General features: G+C 43.0%; 1 protein-coding gene across 5 annotated transcripts in view; it reads left to right on the top strand.

The window, feature by feature from the left end:
• The first annotated feature begins 5,364 nt into the window (after positions 1 to 5,364).
• ccdc40 (coiled-coil domain 40 molecular ruler complex subunit) overlaps positions 5,365 to 16,895 on the top strand; it is a 36,690-nt gene continuing 25,159 nt past the window's right edge. For 2 of the 5 annotated variants that reach the window (XM_072712158.1, XM_072712154.1), the window contains exon 1: positions 5,394 to 5,783. The gene's annotated coding sequence lies outside the window, so the exon portion shown is untranslated. The other 3 variants (XM_072712156.1, XM_072712155.1, XM_072712157.1) reach the window with 3 other exon arrangements.

The following is a 16,895-nucleotide window of genomic DNA, read 5'->3' as shown; positions in this document are numbered from 1 at the left end:
TGAAGAGGAATCATTGGACCAAATTACTTTCACAAGATGACCCCCCTACCAAAACACATTGGCTTTTTTTTTGGCTTCCTCCAAATGTAAACTTGAAGGATGATTCTTTCGACCATGTTATTCTTTCCAGGTTTGGTGGTATTTACACTAAGACATGCTTCTTTGTGCACTGATACAAGTGCTCTCCTCAAACTCCAACTTGTGACTCACAACATACAGTGTTTGCTGAGGCTGGATCACAAAGGTACTGATTCAGTTCTGTCGTCATTTTTTAAGGTTCTACTCCTGTGGTGTTTAGCAACTATTCAATGAATTAATTGTCTCTCTAACCCTGCCTGTGAGCTTCGATATGTGATCACTGTTCCTCATTGCTGATAAGGTTCATCTGTCTGGCACGTGCTGTTATGATTTTTGAGACTGTTCTCTTTGATACATTAAATACTTTTTAGCCCAAACCACCTGCAATTTAGTTACTGACTATTTAGCCTCTTTGAAACCCTGTTAGTTGCCTCATAATATCTTTGAGAAAAAGTTCTTTTACATATGGTGTGTATTTTATTTTGTTCACCCACTGTATTCAAACACAATCACATTCTATGGTTCATGGAGCCAAATCAGCTCCCTTTCATATGCAAAAGCTGCAGTTTCTGTCTTAACTCTTTGTACATAAAAGATACATGCAAATATCTCCTTTCATTCTGGTTAATATCTCCAGCATGCAAGGTAAATCTGAAAAATGTATTTTTTTTGCACATAAAAATATTGCACAGACCTATTATGCGGAAGTAGATATCTGCTGTGAGGATAATACAGTGAAATTGTTCCTGCTCAAGATTAAATGAAAGACAGGAATCTTTTACATGTTGTTTCCCTTTGGGTAATTTGTGTTTACCAAGCTGAAGTATTTAGCACTAATTGACAGATACGCCACAACTGTTTCGGTCACCTATAAGACTTCAGAGATGTTTGAGGCAGGAAGAGTGCCAGTTAGGGCACACAGAGAGATTGAAATGTTAACGTTTTTCCAGATGTGGGAAAGATACAGGGGAGAGATGTACAGGGGAGTGGAAATTGCATTTACCTGAGACAGGATAGGGTATTTCAGTTTGAGTCATAGTAGGCCAAGTCCTTTAAAGTCTTGAACTGAAACACAAAGAGTCTTATCTGATAATCGATATCACACAACAAATATAGTCCTCCGCACTGCAGTTTGTTTAATTTTATAAACATGAACCCACATCCTGAACTGAAAGCGGTGGCCCGTGTTGTGTGTGTGGGTGTGGACTGGAAGGTGCAGTTACTCTCTGCTAAGCTAACATATTAAGCATGACTTACCTCAGTCAACATTAATACACATCAGGTTGCAATTTCACTGCCATTATTGTTATATATATATATATATATATATAAATATATATATATATATTAGTGCTGTCAAACGATTAAAATTTTTAATCAGATTAATCACAGGGTTTCTCTGGATTAATTTCGATTAATCATGATTAAATATCATTAATTTTTAATCTATTTTAATCACATTTCATTTTTCATGAGCAAACAGACTCAAGAAAAAAGGCAATATATGTGTACTTAACATCTTGAACATGAGTCAGATGCATTCCATCTGCCACAGAAGCACAATACCATGGACCCATATCAAAAAGCAAGATTCTTTGCTTAGCCGGACAACTTGTCGTATTTAAGGTACCTCAGTTTAAATGGTCTTTATCTTCGTTCACTTACAATTAGCCCGAACTACCGTAAATCTGACAAATAATCTGACTAATCATGAAATCCAATTCTAGCCCGGTTAATTGCCATTGTTGGCAATATCAGTTGATAACACATTACGCGCGGTGCTTTACGTATAAAACTCCGTAGCAACACGTCCACAGATAAGTTGGACGGTATAGTGTGTGTGACCGATTTAATGAGCCAGTAGTGCTTAAACAGTATAGAACTACAACTTTCCCTTCTGTTGATAAAGGGCGCAGCCATCTCGGATTCTGAACTCGGGATCCTCTGTGCTGCTCCGAGATATTTCTCGGATCTCCAAGAAACGGGAGCACGCATGTCGTCACTTCCGGCTTCAAAACTCCGGAATCCGACTCGGAATACGAGTTCCGAGGGCAAATGGAACGCACCAAAACTGCCCAAAATGGGTTGACAGAGACATTCAAACCATTTCAGGGATTTTGAGTCATTCTGCGCTGCAGATGAGTTAATTGCATTAAAAATTTTAATCAGATTAATCATGATGATGGATTAATCCGCGTTAACCCGTTAATTTTGACAGCCCAATATATATATATATATATATATATATATATATATATATATATATACACACTCACCTAAAGGATTATTAGGAACACCATACTAATACAGTGTTTGACCCCCTTTCGCCTTCAGAACTGCCTTAATTCTACGTGGCATTTATATAATTCTACGTGGTTCAACAAGGTGCTGAAAGCATTCAACTTCCAAAAAAGATCTGGAATGCTGATTTGGAATGTTTCCACTGTTTCATTGTCCATCCCAGATGTCTCAGAGCCCAGAGAAGTCGATGTTGCTTCTGGACATGGTTATCATAAGCATGGGCGGAAATTTCATTTAACAGTAGGGGGGGACAATAAATATAAAATTTCTCATGAGCAATTTTTGAAGGGGACACAAATAATACAATCAAATTGTACTTATAAAGTTATGACCCCACAATGAAAAACTTTGCTTCTATCATTATTAATATTGTAGCATGGAGACTGCGTCATTATGGTTATTTTCAAAGTTTTTCTCAGGTTCAATGACAAAGCAGATTTTTCTTCAAAACTATTTATTGCATTGTTTGTTATGTTGTTTACAGTCAAGCCATCAACATACAATAAAATTTAAACGACTGTTTAAATACATAATAGAAATTGATTATACAAAAAATACAGTGGGGTCAGTTCGGACGTAGCACAGTGCTCATTTAGTAAATGCACAGCTAAACAATATGCTAATTGTGGCCGTTAATGTTAAGTTAACATTATGCCAAGTCATCACAAATAAAACAATGCATGGGAAACGGCTTTGGCGTGTTAGTTGCAGTGCACTATGCAACAAGCTATTGTAAACAAGCTAACGTTAACTAGATAAGTAATATTTTAATCGCTAATATAGCAGATTCATGGAAAATTACATCGGTAATCAGCATTTTTGCCGCAACTAATTTATGAATGAGTCTGCATCAACTACATTAAAGAGAATCGCTTTATTTAGAGTGAATAAAATACCCTACTTACTGGCAGTGGTGGAATGTAATAAAGTATTTGTACTTCGTTACTGTACTTAAGTACATTTTTACGTATCTGTACTTTACTTAAGTAAAAATAATAATGCATACTTTTTATTTTACTCCATTACATTTTGCGGCAATTATCTGTACTTTCTACTCCACTACATTTCTACAATTTATGCCGTTAGTCGTTACATTTTATGAACACAATTTCGTCAAAATCTTGCATGAAAAAATAGCCTATTGCGTTCTGGCGTTGTTTGCCATTTCCTACCAATCAGGTGACTTAATTAGTTCCAATGATGGCAGAGCGCGCGTCAATTAGCAGCACGAGCTGGTAGACTGGCTTGATTTCAAGAAGACGAGACATTCAACATGGCGCCACCCCACCACTAGTGTTTGGTTACTGTTGTGTTTCCCTTTTACTGCTCTTAACAGATGTGTTGAATAGTTTTGCAAGTACATAAATGATTTAAAGATATATCATGTCCTGATTGGTTTATCTTAATGGTATATTAGTGGGTAATACCTAGTAGATAACTTGTCATCCACATAATTCTAAGTTAGGGTACACACAGTATTGCAGAGTACACGCACAATAAGCACACCAAACTTTCCAATACACATATACAGTACTGTATAGTTGCTTGTCATTATTACGAGCAATGACATTGGTAGGGGCGTAAGTCAGTATATCTACTATTCTTTTACAAAATGGCACACCCCAGACGTTGAGACAAACCATTGTGTGAGTACTTTTACTTAAAAAAATACTTTAAAGTAAATTTAAAAGTAAGTACTTAGTACTTTCACTTAAGTAAGATTGTTGATGTAGCACTTCTACTTTTACTTGAGTACATATTTTGCGGGATACTTGTACTTTTACTTAAGTACTAAGCTTCAGTACTTCCTCCACCACTGCTTACTGCATGGAGTTCAACATCATTTGAGCCGCAGCCACACACCTGACTCGTGTGTGTAGAGTAGGTGAGATGAACTGGGAAAGCAGGCAGTTGGCCAAACCACTGCGAGGAAGGGGAGGGGGAACTCAACTGTTTCTAAATGCATTTTTTGCGTTTGTTTTTTTTTCTACTTACAGATCGAATTATTTTAGGTATACATACATATATTTTTCACAATAAAAAAAAAATTTTTTTTATATATAATTTTTTTGGGGGGGACAACCCTCGGATAGGGGGGGACATGTCCCCTCCGTCCCCCCCGGGATTTACGCCCATGATCATAAGGCTTATTTTTTGCCATTCGTGATTGTAACTCTGTATTGTAGAGCTTGACAAAGGTTTGCCAAAGTAATCCCTTGCCCATGTGGTTATATCAGCTATTGATGAATGACAGTTTTTGATGCAGTGCCGTCTGAGAGGTTGGAGATCAGCTTAGGCTTGCACCCATGCCCTTTACGCACTGAAATTCCTCCAGATTCCTTTAATCGGTTAATGATATTATGCACTGTAGATGGAGGAACATACAAATCTTTCAATCTTTCTTTGAGTTACAAACAATTGTTTTAATGGCCTTTATCTTCGTTCACTTACATTTATCCAGATTACCTTAAATTCTACAGGTTATTTGACTAAGCAAGAAATCCTGCTTTCTGAAACAGACCCCAGTTCTAGGCCAGTTAAATGATAGCAATAACAGTTGATAACAGTATTTTGCTCATAAAAACACCGCAGCAACACGTCTAGCGGCTGGACAGCAAGGTTGCCAACTGTCACACATCTGGCGTGACACTCACGCAACAAATCTTACAGCAAATCTGTTATCCCATTATAAACCTAAAATTAGCCATATCAAAGGCGTTGAGGTAGTTCTCAAACCCTACAGACTATTTACCAGGTAGCCTAATAAAACTCTTACATTCACGTGCACGAGGCACCCGCATTTACATGTAAATGCGGGTGCACAAATAAGACGTAACTGCTAATAAACGGTATAAAACTGTTTCTTTAACTTCTGTTAATAATGGGCGCAGCCATCTTGAGTTCTGAGGCGGGGTTGTGTAGATTCCTCTGACTTTTGAATTTCCGAATAGGAACTCCGAGTTACGAGTTAAACCAAAATTACTCAGAAGGCAATGCAAACTAAGGTACTTTATTGTGATGTGGTATTGTACTGTAGCATTTTACATTAATATGCTGACAAATCTACAGCGACATCTTACAGGGTTTGCTTTACAAAAAGTTACTCGCATAATTTATTGATCATTATGTTCTGCATTTTAATGATGTACGTACTGTGGAGTAATCGAAACCTAAAAGATCGTTTCCGCCTGGTGTGGTAATCCTACACTGCTTTGCAATCATCCGCTGTGGCATTCATATCTAATCATGGGAACGTTTCTAGGCAATTACGTTTCTGATGGAACTAGTTAAGCCTAAATATCTTACCTACTTCACATACCATTTATGTTCTTAAGGTAGTATGTAGATTCTGAAATGAAGAAACGAGTGAAAAAAGAAAACGAATGCAAACTTTCAATTTGACGGTAAGTGCACTATGAAAACTGCATATATTTTTCTTTATTTTTAATTATATGAAAAATGTTTTACTATGTGGCGCGCACCCTTCGACATTTTCAGTTTCAACATTAATTAGTTCTGCGAAGTAAAATAATCCAGACTATTAGACTAGGTAAAACCTATGTAAGACGTTTTACTAACATAAAGTTACACGTACATTAGGCAACATAATGTGCAATATTATGTGGAAAAGTGGAGATTAGTAAGCTATAATAAAAAATGACCTGTTTAATACGCTGTAACATTCAGTACGTCAAAACTATAGATACTGCAGTGTCTTTTGATAATGATGGCAAAAACGGTATAAAACAGTATATTAATGGTGTGCTGGTGTATACGCGTTGTAGCGTTTCACTGCATTACGCGGAACAAAGGGTCGGTTAATGTTCTACTAAAATGGAAAGATTTTTCAAATTTCAAAAGCGAAAAAACAGTACTGCCAGTGGAATGATTAGTATCCCATGGTGTAATCGGTATTGCTTGTTGGTAACAGAAGGTAGAATCCTTCAGTAAAAAAGTTAAAACATGTTTACTCATACATTTTACTCATAAATTTTGCATACTGGAACTGAATTCTGTCAGCGGTGGAAGACAACCTTTGATATTGCGTAGCTGTGCAGATGTATGTTCTTATTTGTGCATTCAGTTGCCCCATAGTCTGTCACACATGCCAGAGTAACACGTTGTATTAGGACGAACTTGCGGACGATTACGTCGCCCACGTAGCATGGAATCAATCATTGTCACAGATCTTTCTGGGAACCTGAAAAATGTAATTTTACAGTTTTCTATACAGACGCTAGGACACATTTCTCAATACTTAGGTCACTTTTGCAAAACTCTTCACACAATTCTCCTAACCGACGTTCAGCTTGGCAAAGCAGTTCATTTCACATTCAAAATGCACTACAACTACCAAAACACTTTAATCAGGTCTCAAATAAACTCATTCTTCCAGAACACTAGCAAAGGTTGACAGCCGACAAACACACTTTGTCACCCACAAAACAATGACTTAAAAAACACTAACGACATGTAGCATTACACAGTGTTTTCTTGTGTAAAACAAGGACACATCTCTGTTTATAATTGCAATATATGTTACTGGAATGAATCAGACATGATGCAGAATTCGTCAATATTTGTTTATTTATTTTTATTTTTTTACACTAGTAATTCCAAAATACAAGAATGTGTATGCACACCATCCACTGATACAGATACAATAGTAATGCTAATCTACTCAGTCTTTTCCATTTGGCCACAGGTTCTCATCCACATCACATCTTATGTCATCTAGGGCAATACACCTAGGAAAGAATCTTCTGGCATGCCTGATCCATCCCTGGCAATCTTCTGCTGATATGTCCAGGCATCCAGCATTCATTGCATCCAAGAGGGACATTTGATCATGTGGATGATGGTCATAAACCTTCCACCGCCATGAGGAAAAGAATTCCTCTTTCCCAGCCACTTCTCTATTTCTGGCTGGGTCCATGTTTACATCACAATACAAACCTATTCAGCAGTTGTCTCCTTTTGTAATGAAATTGAAAGAGTAACACCTGTGTAGATGTTCATCTACAATGAGAATCAGCTGTGGCTGGTTAAACTGCATTTTTAGATTTAAAATATGTTTCAATAAAATATTGCTGTTGAAATGTTTCAATAAAATATTGCACATGAACCAATGTTATGGCAACTGTGTGAAGAGTTTTGAGAAAGTGACTTCAGTATTGCAGAATGTATCATAGCAATTGTTTTAAGATGATATGAGGGGGATATAGGGCTTTCGAAGGAGCAAACAGGCACACTTAGGTTCGCTTCTAAAAACGCTTTATTACAAGTAATACAAAATAACCTTGCATTAAAATCAATAGCAAAATATTGGATCAAAGGCAATGCAAAATAATCCCATATCACAAGTGATATCCAATAATATTATATATCATTAACAATACAGTTTTTTCCAATCATTTTCACACATGTCTCAATACCATGTCCACTTTTTCAAAACACTTAACACAGTGGGCTGTACCAATACACAACTGAGCACACCACTTAACCTTTGGTGCAAAATGCCCTACAACCACCAAAACGTTTCACAATTCACCCAAAAGTGACTCATGCTGCCATAACCATGACAAATGCTGTCAGCCAACAACACTACTGGGGCACTCAATGTTCATTGGGCTAAAAAACACTAACAACTTTCAGCATTGCAAATTACATATATAAAGTGTGGCTGTATCCTCCAGTTTGGCACAAATTACTGTCATGTTGCACTGTGAAAATAAAATAAACAAGAACTACTTTTGCATGTGAAAATTGTAATGCCAACCAATTCTGAAGTGCTGCAATATATTTCATTAGAAATCATGTAAGTGTTGCTGTTTCTTTTTTGCAGTATGTAAATATTTCATTCCTAGCAGAAAATGCCAATCCAAAGATGGCCCCTTTTGTACATACTGTATGGCAAATTGGCACTAACCAAACAAATTCCTAGATAGGTTCTTAGCTGAAATTACAGGCAGTTTCATTCAGCTTTCCAGCTTCAACCATTGTAAAATGCTTGGGGTGATCTAGGGCAGGGGTCTCCAACTCCAGTCCTGGAGAGCTACTGTCCAGTAGGTTTTTCTATCCTACCTGGCTTCTGATGAGTCACACTTTTACTCAAGTAAATACCAGGAACAGGTGTGGCTCATCAGAAGCCAGGTAGGATAGAAAACCTACTGGACAGTAGCTCTCCAGGACCGGACTTGGAGATCTCTGATCTAGGGGGATGGTGGTGGTCTAGTAGTTAGGGATCTGGCTGGGCTCCCATTAGGAACCCCAGAAAATTGTGAGTTCACTCCCATGAGGTGCCATCATTGCGCCCCTGAGCAAGGCCCTTGACCCCAACTTGCTCCAGGGGGACTGTCTCTGTAGATATAGTACTTCACTGTAAATCGCTGTGGATAAAAGTACCTACTAAATGAATACATGTAAATGTTGTGCTGTGTTACGGTCCAGTCTAGGGTTGGAGCGCAACAAAGTGAAAGGGAAGGAGGGATTGGGGAGGACAGGACAACTAGGGCTAGGAGAAGGGAACACGGGACACAAAGGGAGTCTTTTTTTATAGTTTTTTTTTATAGTTTTTCACAAACACAGTACAAACACTAGGTGTAACGAACGTCAGGAGTGACAAAGTCCAAAGAAACAAACAAAAACACATCTACCGAGTATAACCACAAGCTAAGCTACCTAAGTGAACACAAAAGGGGTGAAACGAAACAACAATGCCTAAACCTATCTCCCTACCCAAACAAACAGTAATCCCCACGTTGACAAAGAAACAAAAAGGCAGACACTCCTTACACACACCTAGTGGAACACGAAACACACAGCCAAAGCAAAGGTACCCAGAGGGGAGATCAGAGAGGCGAAGTACAGGCGAAAGTCCAAAACCAAGCGAAGCAGTCAAAAACCAAGGCGAAAGTACAAATAAGGGCGAGGCGAAAATCGAAAGTCAAGGGCAAAACAGTCATACACAATCAATCAAACAAAGTAAAGCGAACGGAGAGCGAGCTAGCAGGCGAGAAGCAAGTAGCGGGCAGTTGAAAGGACGAAGCGGCAAACTCTTCAGCCGATGAACCGGAAACGGCTCCGAGGGCAAGGGAGGCGGGGTCAGGTTCAGAGGGCGGAGTCGAGGGGGCGGTTGACCAATCGGCGAGTGGGCAGGACGTCCAAAGGACCTGCAGGCATCCTCCTAAACTTACGGCACGTAACACTTACGGCACGTACCCGAAACTTACGGCACATATCCCTTACGGCACGTAACAACTGTAATATATGTGTTGCCATACCCACTGTTTTTGCACAGATTACATTGTGTTGCCTTGCAAAAAGGAAAGAGACACTCCATGGCCTCATTTGTATAGATGGTGTAGATGGTAACGAAGCAGCAAACAAAAACAAAATTAGGAAATTTCTGCTAAAAGCACAATTATTTGTGCTAGTGCAAGTGCATAGTGTCCTTTGTCTGTCAAAATGCAGCATGTTTCAATTGACAGTGCTCTAAATTTCATTAGGTTTTGACCTGAAAGTTAACTGTTTTGAACAGATTATCTAAACGTCTGAAAAATCGGCAGTAGTTGTACAAAGTTTTGCTGGTGGCGAACACTGACTGAGAGAAGTATTCATGAAATTTGGGGGAAGTGGTGATTGAATGCATATTGTGTCAAAGCAATGCAATAGCAAAGCATAGTTTAGCTCACATGGTCCAATGGTATGGTGCATGTGTTAAGTGTTTTGAAAAAGTGGACATGGTATTGAGACACGCGTTAAAATGATTGGAAAAAACTGTAATAAAACTACCAATACAAGAGATTATAGGCATATATAAAAAAGTGACATCAAAAACATGCATACATAGAAAGTGCAAATTGATATTATGGTTATTGCGATAATTGATTGAATCAACACATTGAAACTGCAAAGCTATTCACACTCTGACGTGCCATCATCACCTACCTTCACTCTTAGACTTGGGAGCCCGTTTCAGTCCTGGCAGGAGACCAACACGTGAGTCCCGAGAAAGTGCCGGGCGATGCGCGCTCTATCCCATGGCTGAGCTCCAACCAACACTGAGATCTCCCCCTTCTTTTATACTAAATTTAGGCACCGCGTGCGAGCAGGAGACAAGCTGGCCAGGCTCACCCCTCCCCTCAGGCAATGTGTTGTCTAATTTCCAATTTTGTCCAGGTAAGCAGCTTGCAGTTTCAATCAGAAGTGATACGACAAGTTTCTATAATCAATGTGCCCCCCCCTCCTCCTGAGGATGGGGTGAGCGCCCTACACACACTGACCACTAGGTGCGGTTTCAATCAAAGATAGTTAGACAAGTATCGTTGGGCAATGCTTTCCCCTCTTCCTGAGGATGGGGTGAGCGTCCTACACACACTGACCACTAGGTGCGGTTTCAATCAAAGATAGTTAGACAAGTATCCTTGGGCAATGCTTTCCCCTCTTCCTGAGGATGGGGTGAGCGTCCTACACACACTGACCACTAGGTGCGGTTTCAATCAAAGATAGTTAGACAAGTATCCTTGGGCAATGCTTTCCCCTCCTCCAGAGGATGGGGTGAGCGTCCTACACACACTGACCACTAGGTGCGGTTTCAATCAAAGATAGTTAGACAAGTAACCTTGGGCAATGCTTTCCCCTCCTCCTGAGGATGGGGTGAGCGTCCTACACACACTGACCACTAGGTGCGGTTTCAATCAAAGATAGTTAGACAGGTATCCTTGGGCAATGCTTTCCCCTCTTCCTGAGGATGGGGTGAGCGTCCTACACACACTGACCACTAGGTGCGGTTTCAATCAAAGATAGTTAGACAAGTATCCTTGGCAATGCTTTCCCCTCCTCCTGAGGATGGGGTGAGCGTCCTACACACACTGACCACTAGGTGCGGTTTCAATCAAAGATAGTTAGACAGGTATCCTTGGGCAATGCTTTCCCCTCTTCCTGAGGATGGGGTGAGCGCCCTACACACACTGACCACTAGGTGCGGTTTCAATCAAAGATAGTTAGGCAAGTATCATTGGGCAATGCTTTCCCCTCCTCCTGAGGATGGGGTGAGCGTCCTACACACACTGACCACTAGGTGCGGTTTCAATCAAAGATAGTTAGGCAAGTATCCTTGGGCAATGCTTTCCCCTCTTCCTGAGGATGGGGTGAGCGCCCTACACACACTGACCACTAGGTGCGATTTCAATCAAAGATAGTTAGGCAAGTATCCTTGGGCAATGCTTTCCCCTCTTCCTGAGGATGGGGTGAGCATCCTACACACACTGACCACTAGGTGCAGTTTCAAACAAAGATAGTTAGACAGGTATCCTTGGGCAATGCTTTCCCCTCTTCCTGAGGATGGGGTGAGCGTCCTACACACACTGACCACTAGGTGCGGTTTCAAACAAAGATAGTTAGGCAAGTATCCTTGGGCAATGCTTTCCCCTCCTCCTGAGGATGGGGTGAGCGTCCTACACACACTGACCACTAGGTGTGGTTTCAATCAAAGATAGTTAGACAGGTATCCTTGGGCAATGCTTTCCCCTCTTCCTGAGGATGGGGTGAGCGTCCTACACACACTGACCACTAGGTGCGGTTTCAATCAAAGATAGTTAGACAAGTATCCTTGGGCAATGCTTTCCCCTCTTCCTGAGGATGGGGTGAGCGTCCTACACACACTGACCACTAGGTGCGGTTTCAATCAAAGATAGTTAGGGAAGTATCCTTGGGCAATGCTTTCCCCTCCTTCTGAGGATGGGGTGAGCGCCCTACACACACTGACCACTAGGTGCGGTTTCAATCAAAGATAGATAGACAAGTATCCTTGGGCAATGTTTTCCCCTCTTCCTGAGGATGGGGTGAGCGTCCTACACACACTGACCACTAGGTGCGGTTTCAATCAAAGATAGTTAGACAAGTATCCTTGGGCAATGCTTTCCCCTCTTCCTGAGGATGGGGTGAGCGTCCTACACACACTGACCACTAGGTGCGGTTTCAATCAAAGATAGTTAGACAAGTATCCTTGGGCAATGCTTTCCCCTCTTCCTGAGGATGGGGTGAGCGTCCTACACACACTGACCACTAGGTGCGGTTTCAATCAAAGATAGTTAGACAAGTATCCTTGGGCAATGCTTTCCCCTCCTCCAGAGGATGGGGTGAGCGTCCTACACACACTGACCACTAGGTGCGGTTTCAATCAAAGATAGTTAGACAAGTATCCTTGGGCAATGCTTTCCCCTCCTCCTGAGGATGGGGTGAGCGTCCTACACACACTGACCACTAGGTGCGGTTTCAATCAAAGATAGTTAGACAGGTATCCTTGGGCAATGCTTTCCCCTCTTCCTGAGGATGGGGTGAGCGTCCTACACACACTGACCACTAGGTGCGGTTTCAATCAAAGATAGTTAGACAGGTATCCTTGGGCAATGCTTTCCCCTCCTCCTGAGGATGGGGTGAGCGTCCTACACACACTGACCACTAGGTGCGGTTTCAATCAAAGATAGTTAGACAGGTATCCTTGGGCAATGCTTTCCCCTCTTCCTGAGGATGGGGTGAGCGTCCTACACACACTGACCACTAGGTGCGGTTTCAATCAAAGATAGTTAGACAGGTATCCTTGGGCAATGCTTTCCCCTCTTCCTGAGGATGGGGTGAGCGTCCTACACACACTGACCACTAGGTGCGGTTTCAATCAAAGATAGTTAGGGAAGTATCCTTGGGCAATGCTTTCCCCTCCTCCTGAGGATGGGGTGAGCGCCCTACACACACTGACCACTAGGTGCGGTTTCAATCAAAGATAGATAGACAAGTATCCTTGGGCAATGTTTTCCCCTCTTCCTGAGGATGGGGTGAGCGTCCTACACACACTGACCACTAGGTGCGGTTTCAATCAAAGATAGTTAGACAAGTATCCTTGGGCAATGCTTTCCCCTCTTCCTGAGGATGGGGTGAGCGTCCTACACACACTGACCACTAGGTGCGGTTTCAATCAAAGATAGTTAGACAAGTATCCTTGGGCAATGCTTTCCCCTCTTCCTGAGGATGGGGTGAGCGTCCTACACACACTGACCACTAGGTGCGGTTTCAATCAAAGATAGTTAGACAAGTATCCTTGGGCAATGCTTTCCCCTCCTCCAGAGGATGGGGTGAGCGTCCTACACACACTGACCACTAGGTGCGGTTTCAATCAAAGATAGTTAGACAAGTATCCTTGGGCAATGCTTTCCCCTCCTCCTGAGGATAGGGTGAGCGTCCTACACACACTGACCACTAGGTGCGGTTTCAATCAAAGATAGTTAGACAGGTATCCTTGGGCAATGCTTTCCCCTCTTCCTGAGGATGGGGTGAGCGTCCTACACACACTGACCACTAGGTGCGGTTTCAATCAAAGATAGTTAGACAAGTATCCTTGGCAATGCTTTCCCCTCCTCCTGAGGATGGGGTGAGCGTCCTACACACACTGACCACTAGGTGCGGTTTCAATCAAAGATAGTTAGACAGGTATCCTTGGGCAATGCTTTCCCCTCTTCCTGAGGATGGGGTGAGCGCCCTACACACACTGACCACTAGGTGCGGTTTCAATCAAAGATAGTTAGGCAAGTATCACTGGGCAATGCTTTCCCCTCCTCCTGAGGATGGGGTGAGCGTCCTACACACACTGACCACTAGGTGCGGTTTCAATCAAAGATAGTTAGGCAAGTATCCTTGGGCAATGCTTTCCCCTCCTCCTGAGGATGGGGTGAGCGTCCTACACACACTGACCACTAGGTGCGGTTTCAATCAAAGATAGTTAGACAGGTATCCTTGGGCAATGCTTTCCCCTCTTCCTGAGGATGGGGTGAGCGTCCTACACACACTGACCACTAGGTGCGGTTTCAATCAAAGATAGTTAGACAAGTATCCTTGGGCAATGCTTTCCCCTCTTCCTGAGGATGGGGTGAGCGTCCTACACACACTGACCACTAGGTGCAGTTTCAATCAAAGATAGTTAGACAGGTATCCTTGGGCAATGCTTTCCCCTCTTCCTGAGGATGGGGTGAGCGTCCTACACACACTGACCACTAGGTGCGGTTTCAATCAAAGATAGTTAGACAGGTATCCTTGGGCAATGCTTTCCCCTCTTCCTGAGGATGGGGTGAGCGTCCTGCACACACTGACCACTAGGTGCGGTTTCAATCAAAGATAGTTAGACAAGTATCCTTGGCAATGCTTTCCCCTCCTCCTGAGGATGGGGTGAGCGTCCTACACACACTGACCACTAGGTGCGGTTTCAATCAAAGATAGTTAGACAGGTATCCTTGGGCAATGCTTTCCCCTCTTCCTGAGGATGGGGTGAGCGCCCTACACACACTGACCACTAGGTGTGGTTTCAATCAAAGATAGTTAGGCAAGTATCATTGGGCAATGCTTTCCCCTCCTCCTGAGGATGGGGTGAGCGTCCTACACACACTGCCCACTAGGTGCGGTTTCAATCAAAGATAGTTAGGCAAGTATCCTTGGGCAATGCTTTCCCCTCTTCCTGAGGATGGGGTGAGCGCCCTACACACACTGACCACTAGGTGTGATTTCAATCAAAGATAGTTAGGCAAGTATCCTTGGGCAATGCTTTCCCCTCTTCCTGAGGATGGGGTGAGCATCCTACACACACTGACCACTAGGTGCAGTTTCAAACAAAGATAGTTAGACAGGTATCCTTGGGCAATGCTTTCCCCTCTTCCTGAGGATGGGGTGAGCGTCCTACACACACTGACCACTAGGTGCGGTTTCAAACAAAGATAGTTAGGCAAGTATCCTTGGGCAATGCTTTCCCCTCCTCCTGAGGATGGGGTGAGCGTCCTACACACACTGACCACTAGGTGTGGTTTCAATCAAAGATAGTTAGACAGGTATCCTTGGGCAATGCTTTCCCCTCTTCCTGAGGATGGGGTGAGCGTCCTACACACACTGACCACTAGGTGCGGTTTCAATCAAAGATAGTTAGACAAGTATCCTTGGGCAATGCTTTCCCCTCTTCCTGAGGATGGGGTGAGCGTCCTACACACACTGACCACTAGGTGCGGTTTCAATCAAAGATAGTTAGGGAAGTATCCTTGGGCAATGCTTTCCCCTCCTTCTGAGGATGGGGTGAGCGCCCTACACACACTGACCACTAGGTGCGGTTTCAATCAAAGATAGATAGACAAGTATCCTTGGGCAATGTTTTCCCCTCTTCCTGAGGATGGGGTGAGCGTCCTACACACACTGACCACTAGGTGCGGTTTCAATCAAAGATAGTTAGACAAGTATCGTTGGGCAATGCTTTCCCCTCTTCCTGAGGATGGGGTGAGCGTCCTACACACACTGACCACTAGGTGCGGTTTCAATCAAAGATAGTTAGACAAGTATCCTTGGGCAATGCTTTCCCCTCTTCCTGAGGATGGGGTGAGCGTCCTACACACACTGACCACTAGGTGCGGTTTCAATCAAAGATAGTTAGACAAGTATCCTTGGGCAATGCTTTCCCCTCCTCCAGAGGATGGGGTGAGCGTCCTACACACACTGACCACTAGGTGCGGTTTCAATCAAAGATAGTTAGACAAGTATCCTTGGGCAATGCTTTCCCCTCCTCCTGAGGATGGGGTGAGCGTCCTACACACACTGACCACTAGGTGCGGTTTCAATCAAAGATAGTTAGACAGGTATCCTTGGGCAATGCTTTCCCCTCTTCCTGAGGATGGGGTGAGCGTCCTACACACACTGACCACTAGGTGCGGTTTCAATCAAAGATAGTTAGGGAAGTATCCTTGGGCAATGCTGTCCCCTCCTCCTGAGGATGGGGTGAGCGCCCTACACACACTGACCACTAGGTGCGGTTTCAATCAAAGATAGATAGACAAGTATCCTTGGGCAATGTTTTCCCCTCTTCCTGAGGATGGGGTGAGCGTCCTACACACACTGACCACTAGGTGCGGTTTCAATCAAAGATAGTTAGACAAGTATCCTTGGGCAATGCTTTCCCCTCTTCCTGAGGATGGGGTGAGCGTCCTACACACACTGACCACTAGGTGCGGTTTCAATCAAAGATAGTTAGACAGGTATCCTTGGGCAATGCTTTCCCCTCTTCCTGAGGATGGGGTGAGCGTCCTACACACACTGACCACTAGGTGCGGTTTCAATCAAAGATAGTTAGACAAGTATCCTTGGCAATGCTTTCCCCTCCTCCTGAGGATGGGGTGAGCGTCCTACACACACTGACCACTAGGTGCGGTTTCAATCAAAGATAGTTAGACAGGTATCCTTGGGCAATGCTTTCCCCTCTTCCTGAGGATGGGGTGAGCGCCCTACACACACTGACCACTAGGTGCGTTTTCAATCAAAGATAGTTAGGCAAGTATCATTGGGCAATGCTTTCCCCTCCTCCTGAGGATGGGGTGAGCGTCCTACACACACTGACCACTAGGTGCGGTTTCAATCAAAGATAGTTAGGCAAGTATCCTTGGGCAATGCTTTCCCCTCTTCCTGAGGATGGGGTGAGCGCCCTACACACACTG

This window comes from Paramormyrops kingsleyae, chromosome 5 (assembly GCF_048594095.1).
Source record: "Paramormyrops kingsleyae isolate MSU_618 chromosome 5, PKINGS_0.4, whole genome shotgun sequence".
NCBI classification, from domain to species: Eukaryota; Metazoa; Chordata; class Actinopteri; order Osteoglossiformes; family Mormyridae; genus Paramormyrops; species Paramormyrops kingsleyae.
Note: the sequence above shows the minus strand (reverse complement) of the source record. Positions and strands in the feature narration are given on the sequence as shown.